The sequence below is a fragment of the Tamandua tetradactyla genome, chromosome 2 (genome assembly GCF_023851605.1).
Source record: "Tamandua tetradactyla isolate mTamTet1 chromosome 2, mTamTet1.pri, whole genome shotgun sequence".
Classification (NCBI taxonomy): Eukaryota; Metazoa; Chordata; class Mammalia; order Pilosa; family Myrmecophagidae; genus Tamandua; species Tamandua tetradactyla.
The window spans coordinates 149,202,190-149,216,594 of NC_135328.1; the positions used below are offsets into that span (position 1 = coordinate 149,202,190).

General features: G+C 34.9%; 1 long non-coding RNA gene across 1 annotated transcript in view; it reads left to right on the forward strand.

Moving 5' to 3' along the window:
* LOC143674052 (uncharacterized) overlaps positions 1-14,044 on the forward strand; it is a 58,713-nt gene extending 44,669 nt beyond the window's left edge. Inside the window, exon 3 of the long non-coding RNA XR_013170836.1 lies at positions 13,757-14,044. This is a non-coding gene — a long non-coding RNA (uncharacterized LOC143674052). The remainder of the gene's footprint in view (positions 1-13,756) is intronic.
* Positions 14,045-14,405: the final 361 nt, after the last annotated feature.

A 14,405-nucleotide genomic window follows, 5' to 3' on the forward strand; every position in this document is an offset into this window, starting at 1 on the left:
AAATAATTGCAAATTATTCTAGTAAAAATTCAAATAAAAATCCTAATTGTCATGAGTCTGTGTTTTTTGTTTTATATTACTGGAACATTATAAAAAATTCTATAATTCATTCTGAGTGGTGAATTCATGTGAATAATTGTTATTTTTAATTTATTTATTAGTGAGGATATACCATACTAATTTCGATAAGCTGTTACAACACTAAAATAACTAAAGCTATTGCACTTGTAGAAAAATATATAAAAAGATCATTGGAACATGGGTGTGAATTAAAAGATGATTCATGGGTATAGGAAGAATTTAGTTTTTCCTTGAGCTAGAATTTTGTATCAGATGGAAAAGTATAACTTATTAAATAAAGATTGGAACATATGGTTAACCACTTGTAAAAGTAAATATTTAGATCCCTACCTCATACCAAAATAAATGCTGGATAGATTAAAAATTTCAAAATAAACCAAATGAAAACAGAGCAAAACATATAAGTACTGGTCAATACTGTAGGTAAATGTTTTTATATCTTTAAGAGGAGAAAACTTTTTAAAAATGATACCAAAGACAGAAATGAAAAAAGAAGAGCAATCCTGATAAAATTGTAAAATTCTACATAAAAATATCATAAACAAAGTTTAAAGACAATGAACTTCCTGAAGAAAATATTTGCAATATTTAAGACAAACAAAAGTTTACTCACTACATAGACATCTTTAAAAGTCAATAAGAATAAAATAAATGCCTTGATAGATAAATGAGCAGGGATCTTGAAAAATGCATATATAAAAGGAGACACACAAATGACAAATAAACATATAACCATATTAATAATCAAATAAGTGCAATCAGGTATTTGGCCTGATTGACAAAGATAGGAAAGAATGATCACTAGCCTTGGAGTGTGTATGGAAAATGGGGCACTTTTATGCACTGCTAGTGAAAAAGTAAACGTACAAACTTACTGGAGTGAAAACTGATAATACATCTCAAAAGCCTTTAAAATAATATTTCTCTGACTTATACGTTCCACTTGGAATCTATTCTAGAAGAAGCAGGTAATGATATGCATATCATTACATGCATAGGCACATGATTTGCATTACATTATTTGCATAATGATGTGCATATGCTTACGGCAGCTGATCATTATAGCAATATTTGGGAAAACATGTATTCTTCAGGAAAACCCAAATTAATAGCTAAAGTATTCCCTGTCATGTTTGCAAAGTCCTGAGATAAGCAATCCATAGCTAAAATGGCAATTCCATATCAATGGTGACCCAGATTCTTTCTCTTTTGTGTCTACACTCTCTTCTACATGAAGATTCTATCTTATGGTCCAACATAACTATCTGAATTTCAAGCATCTCACCTATGCTCTGGCTTAGTAAGAATACGAAGAAAAAAGGCAAAGTTATTTCCTATAAGGATACACCCTAGAAGTCATACATAGCACTTCAATTTAGTCACAAGGCCATAGCTGACTGCAAAAATGCTGGAAAACAAGTCTTTTTTCCAAACATCATCTGCCTAGCTAAAAACATGTGTCTTATTACTAAGGAAGAAGGAAAGAAGGGATATAAGGGGACAATTAGCAGTCTCTGCCACATAGCAAAATGTTGTCTCAAAATGGGTGGTTAAATAAATTATGGTAATTCAAACAATGAAATGATATCATATCATTGTAAATATGAATGTACAGTTATTAATATGGAAAGATATGGACAATAAATTATTTTATGTATAATATAATATTAAGTGAAAAGGGCAGTTCACATAATTATTTTATATAGTATGGTCCTATCATCTCTTATTTACCTAATTATCCTTCATATAAAGTTCTATCTATATTTTTCTATCTTTCGGTATGTCTTTCTATCATCTGTCTATTTTAATCTTAAAGAGTTTTTTAGGTTGTAAAATAATATAATTTGTGAATTATCTTTTTGAGGTTTTTTTGTTCCTGTGTCTAAATTGCATTGTGATATGAAGATGTGCTCTGTATTAAATGAATTTCTTGGTATTTTTTGAGGCTAGATATGGTTATTGTCTGTTAATGATCCATGAGTATCTGAAATTATATGTTATCTCTATTTATTGGGAGCTAGATTTCTTATATTTCCATTAGAACAAGCTTATTAATTGTGTTGTTCAAGACATCTTATCCTACTTAATGATGTGCTACTACATTAGTTTCTGAGAGATGTGTATTAAAATCCACACCATGAATGGAAGATTTGAACAACCAGCTGGAATTGATAGAAACATCTTTCTCAAAATTCCAGGGAAGAGTTAAAGGACTGCAGTAACAGGGCAAGCAGCAAATCAGAAAAAAGGCTACATAAAGGTGGTAGGATCTCTTGAAGCCTAGCTGGAGCCCCTCCCCCACCCCCATGGCTCTGCACAGGACCAGCTCATTCCCCCAGTATGGATTCTTAGCCCCAGTTTCAGAGGGAGCAGAGTAACACTTATGCACATACCAGGAGCATATATGTCTGGCCCAAACTGGCAAAGAAAAAGAAAGAGAGATCACAAATAAAGAAAATCAGGAATGAAAGGGGAGACATTACTACTGATCTTACAGAAATAAAAAGGACTATAAGAGGATACTGTGAAAATTATAGGCCAACAAATTAGAAAATCTACATAGAATGGACAAAATCCTAGAAATATACAAATTAATCTGATGCGAGAACAAATAGAAAATCTCAACAGACCTACAACAAGTAAAGAGATTGAATCAATCAGAATCTCACAACAGGACCAAATGGTTTCACTGCTGAATTCTACCAAATATTTAAAGACAATGTACTACCAATTCTTCTCAAACTCTTCCATAAAATGAACAGGAGGGTTCAGAATACAGGGTAAGGAAGACACTGCCTGTAGTTTAGAACTTCACCTACTCTTTGAGACCAAAGGAAGAAAGTTTTTTTATGTCCAGAACTTAGGTTTTCTGTAACACCTAATCTAACTCAACTTGTCTGGATAGATCATTTAAACAATCTAAGCACAGGAAGCCCAGAATAAGAATGAGAACCTCTAATCCTGTATAGCTTAATGTAATGCCTGGATATATCTCAGAGTATATTAAGTAGATAATAAAAAAGTATTGGCAAAGTCCTTTGAGGGTTGGGAGAAATATTATGGAACCATTAAACTTTACCACCAGGGAAACCCTGGGTCCTGTATTAAACATTAGGGACACCCAAATCAATAGGCCAAGCCCTTGATCTTGAGACTTGCTCTTGTGAAGCTTATGTATATAGCGGAGAAGCTTCTTATGTATGTAGCAGAGAAGACTCTTAGGCATGCCTAAGAGTCACCTCTGAAGGACCTCTTTTGTTGCTCAGATGTGGCCTTTCTCTGTATAAGCCCAACTTTACAAGTAAAACCATTGCCCTGGGACATGACATCCAGGAATGAAAGCCTCACTGACAGCATGGGAGATGACTCCCTGGGATAAGCCTGGCCCTGGCACTGTGGGATCAACAGGGGGAAAAGAAGTGGGAAAAGAAGTATAACAAATAAGATATCAGTGGCTGAGAGAATTCAAATAGAGTTGAGAGGCTACTCTGGAGGTCACTCTTAGGCATGCTTCAGTTAGACATTGGTACCTTTCATAGTTTGCCAAACCCCAACCAAAAAAATTTCTGCCAACCCTAAAGAACACCTAGGCTAATATATAAAATTCCACAAAGGTTCTATGCGCTAGGATAATTTTCCAGAAACCTATAGCCTACAGATGGGTTCCCAGACTAGATAAGTCCTAAAACCCAGAGGGGCCAATCTCTCCAGATCATCAATTAGTTCCATCCCCCATGCCATATTATTGCCAGCCCCTTCCAACATGAAAAAATTAGAATGGGAATAGCCCAAATACCCCTAAAAAGTGGGAGAAAGATCAAATGTGATGATGGAGTTATACAGAGAAGTTCGACTTTAACAAATTAGTATGAGTGTTGAATCATTATATTGATATTTCAAATCCAACAGTATATTAAAAGGATTATACACCACAAACAAAGTGGGATCTATCCCAGATATGCAAGGGTGGTTCAGCATAAGAAAATCAATCAATAGAACACACTACATTAACAGGATGAGGGAGAATACCATGTGATCTTCTGAATTGACGCAGAAGAGACATTTGACAAAATCCACCATCCTTTCATGATACAAGCTCAGAAAACTAGGAATACAAGGGAACTTTCTCAACATGACAAAGAGCATTTCTGAAAAACTCATGGCAAATATCATACCAAATGGTGAAAGACTGAAAACTTTCTCCCTAACATCAGGAACAAGACAAGGATACCCACTGTTATTCAACATTGTGTTGGAAGTTCTAGCAAAAGCAATTAGGCAAGACAAAGAAATAAAAGTATCCAATCTGGAAAGTGTTCTGGTTTGCTAGCTGCCGGAATGCAATATACCAGAAACAAAATGGCTTTTAAAAAGGGGAATTTAATAAGTTGCTAGTTTACAGTTCTAAGGCCAAGAAAATGTCCCAATTAAAACAAGTTTATAGAAATGACCAATCAAAGGCATCCAGGGAAAGATACCTTGGTTCAAGAAGGCCGATGAAGTTCAGGGTTTTTCTCTTAAGTGAGAAGGCACATGGTGAACACAGTCACAGTTTCTCTCTCCGCTGGAAGGGCACATGTCGTCATCTGCTAGCTTTCTCTTCTGGGTTCCTGTTTCATGAAGCTCCCTGGGAGGCATTTTCCTTCTTTATCTCCAAAGGTTACTGGCTGGTAGAATCTCTTCTTCTTGTGGCTACATCATTCTGCTCTCTCAGAATCTCTCACTTTCTCCAAAATGTTTCCTCTTTTATAGGATTTCAGTAAACTAACAAGACCCACCCAAATAGTGGGGCACGCCTCCACCAAAATCAGGTTGACAACCACTCTTGATTAAATCACAAATCCAGGGAGATATTCTAATTACAGTTTCAAACATACAATACTGAATAGGGATTAGAAGAAACAGCTGCCTTTACAAAATGGGATTAGGATTAAAACATGGCTTTTCTAGGGCACATACATCATTTCAAACCAGCACAGAAAGGAAGAAGTCAAATCATCCCTATTCACAGATAACATAATCTTGTGTAGAGAAAATCCCAAAGAATACACAAGAAGGATACTAGAATTAATAAACAAATTCAGCGAACTTGCAGGCTACAAGATAAACACATAGAAGTCAGTTGGGTTCCTACACACCAGTAATGAACAATCTGAAAAGGAAATCAAGAAAGCAGTTACAATAGCATCTAAAAGAATGAAATACCTTGGAATAGAGTTGACCAAGGAGGTAAAAAACTTGTACACTTAAAACTATAAAATGTTACTGAAAGAAATTAAAGAAGATCTAAACAAATGATAGGACAGTCCATGTTCATCGATTAGAAGACTTAATATTGTTATGAAGTCAATACTGCCTAAAAGCAGTCTACAAATTCAGTGTAAGCCCTATCAAAATTCCAGCAGCCTTTTTTTTTTTTTTTTTTGCAAAAATGGAAACACTGATCCTGAAATTCATATGGAATTGCTAGGGCACCCAAATAGTCAAAATAATCTTGAAAAAGAAGAACAAGTTGGAGGACTCACACTTGCTGATTTCAAAACTTAACACAAAGCTGCAGTGTGGTTTTAGCATAAGAATAGACAGAAAGTCCACGGTGGCTCAACAGCAGAGTTCTTGCCTGCTATGCCGGAGACCCGGGTTTGATTCACAGTGCCTGCCCATGTAAAAAAAGTAAAATGAAATAAAATTAAAAATAGACATATAGACCAATAGAATAGAATTAAAAGTCCAAAGTTAAATCTACACATACATGGCCAGTTGACTTGCAACAAGGGTGCCAAGTCCATTTGATGGGAAAAGAATAGTCTCTTCAACAAATAGTGATGGGACAACTGGAAATCTATATGCAAAAGAATGAATGTAGGGGCTGCAAGTGGTAGAATTCTTGCCTGCCATGCAGGAGACCCACGTTTGATTCCCAGTCCATGCACTTCCCGAAAAACAAACAAACAAAAATTCAACAAATAGTGCTACAATAAAGGGATACTCACATCAAAAAAATAATGAAATATGACCCCACCATATAGTATACAAAAAAAAAAGAATGAAAGTAGATCCCTACTTCTCGCCATACACAAAAATAAATTTAAAATGTATCGGAGACCTAAATGTAAAAGCTAATACTATAAAACTTTTACAAGAAAACAGAAAGAAGTGTTGTCAAGACTTTGTAGCAGGTAATGGATTTTTAGATTTTACACCAAAAGCATCAGCAACAAAAGAAAAATAGATAAATAAGATTTCTCTTGTGCATAAAAGGACATTATCAGTATCACAAAAATGAAAAAACAACCTACAGAATGGGAGAAAATATTTGGAAACCGTATATTTGATAAGGGTTTAATATCCAAAATATATAAAGAATTGATTACAACATAATAACAAAAGACAAAAAAAAAAATCTTAAAAATGGTCCAATTTCTCTCTAAGCCAACCCTGCAGGTAAACTCACTGCCCTCCCTTCTATGGGGGACATGACCCCAGGTCTGTACATCTGCCTGGCAATGCGGACCTGACTCCTGGGAATAAGCCTGGAACTGGCATCATGGGATTGAGAAAGTCTTCTTGGCCAAAAGGGAGAAGAAAAATGAAACAAAATAAAGTTCTAGTGGCTGACAGATTTCAAATAGAGTTGAGATGTCATTCTGGAGGTTATTCTTATACATTATATAGCTATCCCTTTTGAGTTTTAGTGTCTTCAAATAGCTAAAAGGAAGTAGCTGAAACTATTGAACTGTAATCCAGGATCTTGATTATTGAAGATGACTGTATGACTATATAGCTTTTACAGTGTGATTGTGGTTGTGAAAACCTTGTGACTGACACCTCCTTTATCCAGTGTATGGACAGATGAGTAAGAAATTAAAGACAAAAATAAATAAATAATGGCGTATGGGATGCTCTGGGTGTTCGTTTTTTTAATTTTTACTCTTTCTTTGGAGAAATGAAAATGCTCAAGAATTGATTGTGGTGGTAAATGCATAACAATATGATGATACTGGATGATTTTGAATAACTGTATGTTTATGTGGGTGATGATACCAGATAATTGTATGGTATATGAATAGATCTCAATAAAATTGCATTAAAAAAAAATTGGCCAGGGCTTTGAGTAGACATTTTGCTAAAGATGTTCAAATGGCCAATAAGTATATGAAAAGATGCTCGAAGTTATTAGCCATTAGAGAAATGCAAATTAAAACTGTATCTAGATACCACGTCACACCCACTAGGATGGCTTTTATTTAAAAAAAAACTAAAAATAATACAACTTGGTGAGGATGCAGAGAAATAGGAACTCCCTTACATTGTTGTGGCAACATAAAGTGGTCCAGCCACAGTGGAAAATAGTTTAGTAGTTCCTCAGATAATTAAGCATAGAATTACTATATAACCCAGCAAGTCCATTCTTAGGTATATCCTGAAAATAATTAAAAGTAGGAGCTTGGACAGATATCTGTACCTCAATGTTCATCACAGCATTATTTATAATAGCCATAAGGTGGGCACAACACTAGTTCCATCAACAGATGAATGGATAAACAAAATGTGGTATATCCACAATGCAATATTGTTCAACCATAATAGAAGTAAAGTGCTGGTATTGGCTACACTATGGATGAAACTTGAAGACTTCATGTTGAGTGAAATAAGACAGACACAAAAGGATATGATTCCCCTTATATGGAACACAGACAAAAACAAATTCATAGAGACAGAAAGCAGAATAATGGCTATCAGGGGTGGTGGGAAGGAGGAGTGGGAAGTCACTGCTAAATGAGCATGTGTTTTCAATTAGGGTTATGAAAATTATGGTGAAACTTACACTTAATGTCAAAAAAGTGTCCACTTAAAATGGTTAAAATTATTTTTGTGTTACGTGTATTTACCACAATTCAAAGTAAATTATTAAAAAATCATTTCTAATCAATGCTTTGCAGCTCAGACAGTATTTTAAAATAAGTATGTATGTGTTAGTCACAAAGAAAAAAATGTTATGTATGTTTTTAACTCTATATCAATGGACTAATGCTGTATATGTCCTTCAATTTGTCTTTTCCAGTGAAAATCATGTTCCTGGGACTCTACTACATTATTAAGGGTAGCTATAATTTTTTCACATTCAATGCTATATAGTATTCCATTTCATCATTTCCACGCTCTATTCATTCATTCTAGTATTGATGGACATTAGTTTGCTTCTTCTTTTTGCTAGTGGGAATTGTGCTGCTTTAATCTTTTTGTAGATGCCTCCTGTAACAGTAGAGTTTCTCTAGACTATATGCCTAGGAATGGAATTGCTAGGTCAGAGAATATGTGCATTTTCTCATATTGACCATAAAGCAAAATTGGTCTCCAAGGTGACTGGGTTAATAGTACATGAGAGATTGCCTTCCTCGGCATGGTTGCCTTCACATGATCATTTCACACTTTCACATTTTTGCCACTTCTTTGGGTATACAATGTTACTTCATAGTTGAATTAATTTGTATTTTTCTGGTTGCTAATGAGATTGAGTGATTTTATATACCTTTATTAGCAATCTGTGTTTCTTTTCCATGAAATGCTTGTGCAAGATTTTTGCCACTCTTTCATTGGTTTGTCCTTTTCTTAATGATGTATAAAATTTTTTTATACATTCAGGATACTAATTCCTTGCCAATGACATATTTAGCACATATTTTCTCTGATTCTGTGGCTAGTCTTTTCATTCTCACTATCGTGTCTTTTGATAAACGGATATTGTTTTTGCTTTTGCTTTTGAACCATCGATTCATTTTATCAAATGGATGATTCAATAATAGAAAATATAAATGAACAAATATAATCAACATACAAATGACCCAAATATGTATTACTTATTAACTGAATAATAAAATATTATTTTAATGTAGTCAATTTTGTCAATTTTCCTCATTTAAAAATTTTCTTTTCTTGTTTAATAAAACACGTGCCTCTGAGGTGTTAAAAGTATTATTGCATACTGATTCCTGAAAGCTTTAGTTTTGAATTTCATATTTAACACTTTAAATCTCCTTGATTTGGCTGATTTTTGTGTACAGCGTGATTGTGGGGTATAAGTTCTTATTATCCTCATGTATTTTAGCAATGTTTGTTTTTGTGTATAATATATACATATAAAAGGTAGCATACTATATTATGGGATGCAGAAAAAAATGGTACTTTGAGAGAAATTTACAGCCTTGATACTCAAAGGATGAAAGTCAAGTAGCTATATTTCCAAATTAAAAAGTTAAAGAAGGCCGTGTGACGGTGGTGCTGCGGCAGCGCAGCGGCAGCATTCTATTTCTAGCCTGCTCTGCTGGAGACCTGAGTTCGATTTGCTGTGACTGCCCATATTAAAAAAAAAAAAGTCAAAGAAAGTAAAAACAACTACACTTACTATGATTAAATAAAACACAAACTTGAAAATACCTGACAGAAATTGGTAACAATAAACTGATATAGCAGATTAGAACAAATATATAGAACCTCAAGAAATTTTTAAAAAATCAATAAAATATATTTTTTTTAACTCAGAGACTGTTATATACACGTCATGGAATATTACTCAGCCACCAAAGGAAATGAAGGTGTGATGCATATTACATCGTGGATGAACCTTGAAGACATGATATTTAGTGCAATAAAGCAGACACAAAAGGACAAATATTATATGATCTCATTTATAAGAAATAACTAGAATATACAAATTCAGAGATGGGAAGTAAAGCCCAGGTTACTAGAGGATTTGTGAGGGGAACTAGGGAGATACTGCATAATGGGCATAGGGTTTCTGTTTGGGTTGATGGAAAAATTTTGGTAATGGATGTTGGTAAGGGTAGTACAACACTCTGAATGTGAGTGATACCACTAAATGTGTGCTTGGGAGTGGTGGAGATGGCAAAGTTTATATTGTATATATGTTTCCACAATTGAAAAAAGAAAAAGAAATATAGCAACCAAAGAGATAAGACACTAACTTTTTCATTATTATTATATCTGTTATGGGATCTGTGATCAGTGATCTTTGATGTTATGATTTTATTTGTTTGGGGGTGTCACAATCAATTATCCTGGACTGGAACTAATCATGGAGAAGACAATGCCCAAAAGGACATCATTGGGATATGAAAGAACTGGAATATAGACTGTAAACATTATATCAATGTTAAGATGTTTGGACTTGGCATTTTTAAAGGTGGTTATATAACTGGATATCTTTGTTCTTGGGAAATGCACATGGAAGTATTAAATGTTCAAGAAGCATGATATATACAACTGTCAAATGTTTAGAAAACAGATGGATAAATATATAGCCAGATCATCAGATAGATAGATGGATGGTTATGGGTTGATGGATGGATGGATGGATAGATGGATAAACAGAATTGCATGGCAAATGTAGCAAAATGTTAAAAGTTGATGAATATGGTATCTGGGTGGGTGAATATTAGAGTTCTCTGAATGGGTTTTGTATTATTTTTGCAACTATCTGGTAAGTTTGAAATTATTTCAAAGTAATAAGTTAAAAATAAAGTTAAAGGAAAAACAACAGAAAAGAAATAAAGAACATTATAAAGATAAGAGCAGAAATCAATTAAATAGCAATCATAGAACAATGGATCAATTAAATAGAAATCATAATAATAGAGAGGCTCACAGAGGCCAAAATATTGTTCTTTGAAAAAACTAACAAAATAGATAAACTCTGGTGAGACTGCTCAAGGAAAAGAAAAAGGCACAAATAAATATCATTAACATGATAAAGCTGTCATAAATACAGATGCCGGAGAGATTAAAAAGAGAAGGGAATGCTATTAACTTTTTATGTAAATAAAATTAGAAATTTAGAAGAAAACTTACAAATTCCCATAAAATTTATATTGATTTTGCATCTATCTTGCTAAATTCTCTTATTAATTCCAGTAACTTCTTTGGTTGATAATTTTGGGTTTACTACATACAAAAATCATGCAACATGTGAATTGTAACAATTTCTCTTCTTCTCCAATTATCCCTTTGAATGCTGCCACAACATACTTTATGGAATATCTTTCAGAATTACAGGCATACCTCATTTTATCGAACTTTGCTTTCCTGCACCTTGCAGATATTGAGTTTTTTATAAATTGAAGGTTCACAGCAACCCTGTGTCAAACAAGTCTATCAGCACCGTTCTTCCAACAACATGTCCCACTTCATGTCTCCATGTCAGATTTTGGTGATTCTCACAATATTTCAAACTTTTTCATTATTATTATATCTGTTATGGTGATCTGTGATCAGTGATCTTTTTTTTGTACACGGACAGGCACTGGGAATCGAACCCGGGTCCTCTGGCATGGCAGGCGAGCATTCTTGCCTGCTGAGCCACCATGGCCCACCCGATCAGTGATCTTCGATGTTATGATTATATTTGTTTGGGGTTGTCACAAACTGTGACATAGTTTACCCACATTAGATGGTAAACTTAATCGATAAACGTGCGTGTTCTGACAGCTCCACTGACCAACCATTCTCTCATCTCTCCATCTCCTCAACCCTCCCTATTCCCTGAGACACAAGATTGAAATTAGGACAGTTAACCTTACAATGACTTCTAAGTGTTCATGTGTAAGGAAGAGTCACACTTTTCTCACTTTAAATCAAAAGCTAGAAATGATTAAGCTTAGTGAGGAGAGTATGCTGAAAGCTGAGATAGGCTAAAAACTAGGCGTCTTGAGACAAATAGTTAGCCAAGTTGTGAGTGCAAAGGAAAAGTTCTTGAAGGAAATTAAAAGTACTATTCCAGTGAACACACAAACGATAAGAAAGGGAAACAGCTATATTGTTAATACGGAGAAAGTTTCAGTGATCTGGAGAGAAGATCAAACCAATTACAACATTCCCTGCAACCAAAGCCTAATCCAGAGAAAAGTCCTAATGCTCTTCAATTTTATATAGACTGAGAGAGGTGAGGAAGCTGCAGAAAAAGTTTAAATTTAGCAGGGACTGGTTCATGAGGTTTAAGGATAGAAGCCGTCTCCATAACATCTGATGTAGAAGCTACAGTAAGTTATCCATAAGCTCTAGCCAAAATAATCAATGAAGGTAGCTACAATAAATAACAGATTTTCAATGTAGATGAAACAGCCTTATATTGGAAGTAGATGCCATCTAGGATATTCATAGCTAGAGAGGAAAGTCACTGTCTGCTTCAAAGCTTCAAAAGACAGGCTGACTCTCTTTTTAAGGGCTAATGCCACTGATGACATTAAGTTGAAGCCAATGCTCATTTACCATTCTGAAATTCTTAAGGCCCTTGGGGATTATGCTATATCTTCTCTGACTATGTCCTATAGATGGAACAACAAAGCCTGGATGGCAGCACATCTGTTTACAACATGATCTTCTGAATATTTTAAGCCCACTGTTATGATCTACTGCTCAGGAAAAAAATATGCCAAATGTTACTAAGCATTGACAATGTACCTGGTCACCTAAGAGCTCTGATGGAGCTATTGAAATGAGATGACTGTTGTTTTCATGCCTGCTAGCACAACATCCATTCTGCAGCCCGTGGATCAAGGAGTGGTTTCAAATTTCAAGTCTTATTATTTAAGAAATGCATTTCATAAAGCTGTAGCTGTCACAGATAGTGATTTCTGTGATGGATCAGAGCAAAGTCAATTGAAAATCTTCTGGAAAGGATTCACCACTCCAGATGCCATTGAGAATACCCATGATTCATAGGGGAGGCCAAAATATCAACATGAATAGGAGTTTGGAAGAAGGGTTGATTCCAACCCTCATGGATGACTCTGAGGGGTTCAAGAGTTCAATGGAAGAAGTAACTGCAATTGTGGTAGAAATAGCAAGCGAACTAGGATTAGAAGCGAAGCCTGAAGATGTGACTGATTTGCTGCAATCTCATGATAAAACTCTAATGATGTTAGCTACCTTCACTGTAGAATTTTCATAAGAAGGCCTCCAGGAGCCAAATTAACAACATTTTCCTGAGAATATTAATATATATATGTCAAAACATTTAAATTAGAGGAAAAACAATGAACTGATAGATCCTGACAGAATGATACAATGTCCAAATTTCATGTCATAAAATAACATCTTGTGGGCAGGCCACGGTGGCTCAGCAGGTAAGAGTGCTTGCCTGCCATGCCCGAGGACCCGGGTTCGATTCCGGAGCCTGCCCAAGTAAAAAAAATTAAAAATAAAAAAAAAAACATCTTGTATTTGAAAGAAGCAAGTTAAAAGTTAAGCCAAAATATCTGGAAAATACTTCTAAAGTCAGCTATGATTAGTCTTGTTATAGATACATCATGCTAATAAGTTTATTTTTTGCAGCTCAAAGAAATATCTAATATCTGTATCTAATAATTTTAATAACCTTAAGCTATTAGAAGTGTAGTGGGAAAGCTTTTAGAAAAGTATGCTTTAGTTGTAGCATCGTAAAAAACAACGAAACACCTAAGTCTATAGGGTGACTGCAGAGTCTTTTTTGCATGCTAATTAAAATTTAAATGTGTGCTCCCCTCCACAAATATCACAATTTCCCCTATGTTGTCCTACACATCTTGCCTATATTGATAGATGGTATCATTAAAGCAATGCATAATAGCTGTTTTTAGATCTCTGACTTTTTTTGTTTGTTTGTTTTTCTTTTTTCTAGATCTTTGGCTTTCATTTAATGGAGAAGAGAGATTTTCTTGGTAAAACAAACAAACAACAACAACAAAAATTCAATCCTTTGATTACTTAGGACACATCCTCATACATAGAGACCTTGTGACTGCTCTGGATGGATTACAGAACTCAAATGTACCCATCACATTGGTACCATGCTGGAGGCAGTGTTCTAATTTTCATCCTGATTTGTTGCTGAGGTCATTCATTCACTTGACAAACTCTAATGGAGAACTGGGTTCTGCATTAGGCTCTGAATATATAAAAATGTGTGGTCCCTCTTGGAGCACACTCTCTAGTCATAGAGAAATAAACATTCACAGCAATCTACACACAGAATATAATAAGGGCTAAAACAGTGAGGCCCACGAGTTAGTTTCAGAGCTCAGAGAGGTAACTGTTACACCTGGGTAAATGGGAACAGTGATCAGGAAGGCTTCCCAAAGGTGGGGATATTTGGGCTGAGTTTTTAAAGATAGTAGCTTTTTAAGTGGAAAGGACCATTGAAAGTAGCAAATTTAAAGTCAGAGAGGTATAAGGGTGCCTGGTGTGAGCAAGGAAGTAGAAATGGACATCATCAGGGATAGCTTCTTAGAAAGGGTGAGTTGTGAGCCAGCCTTTGGAGAGAGTGGCTG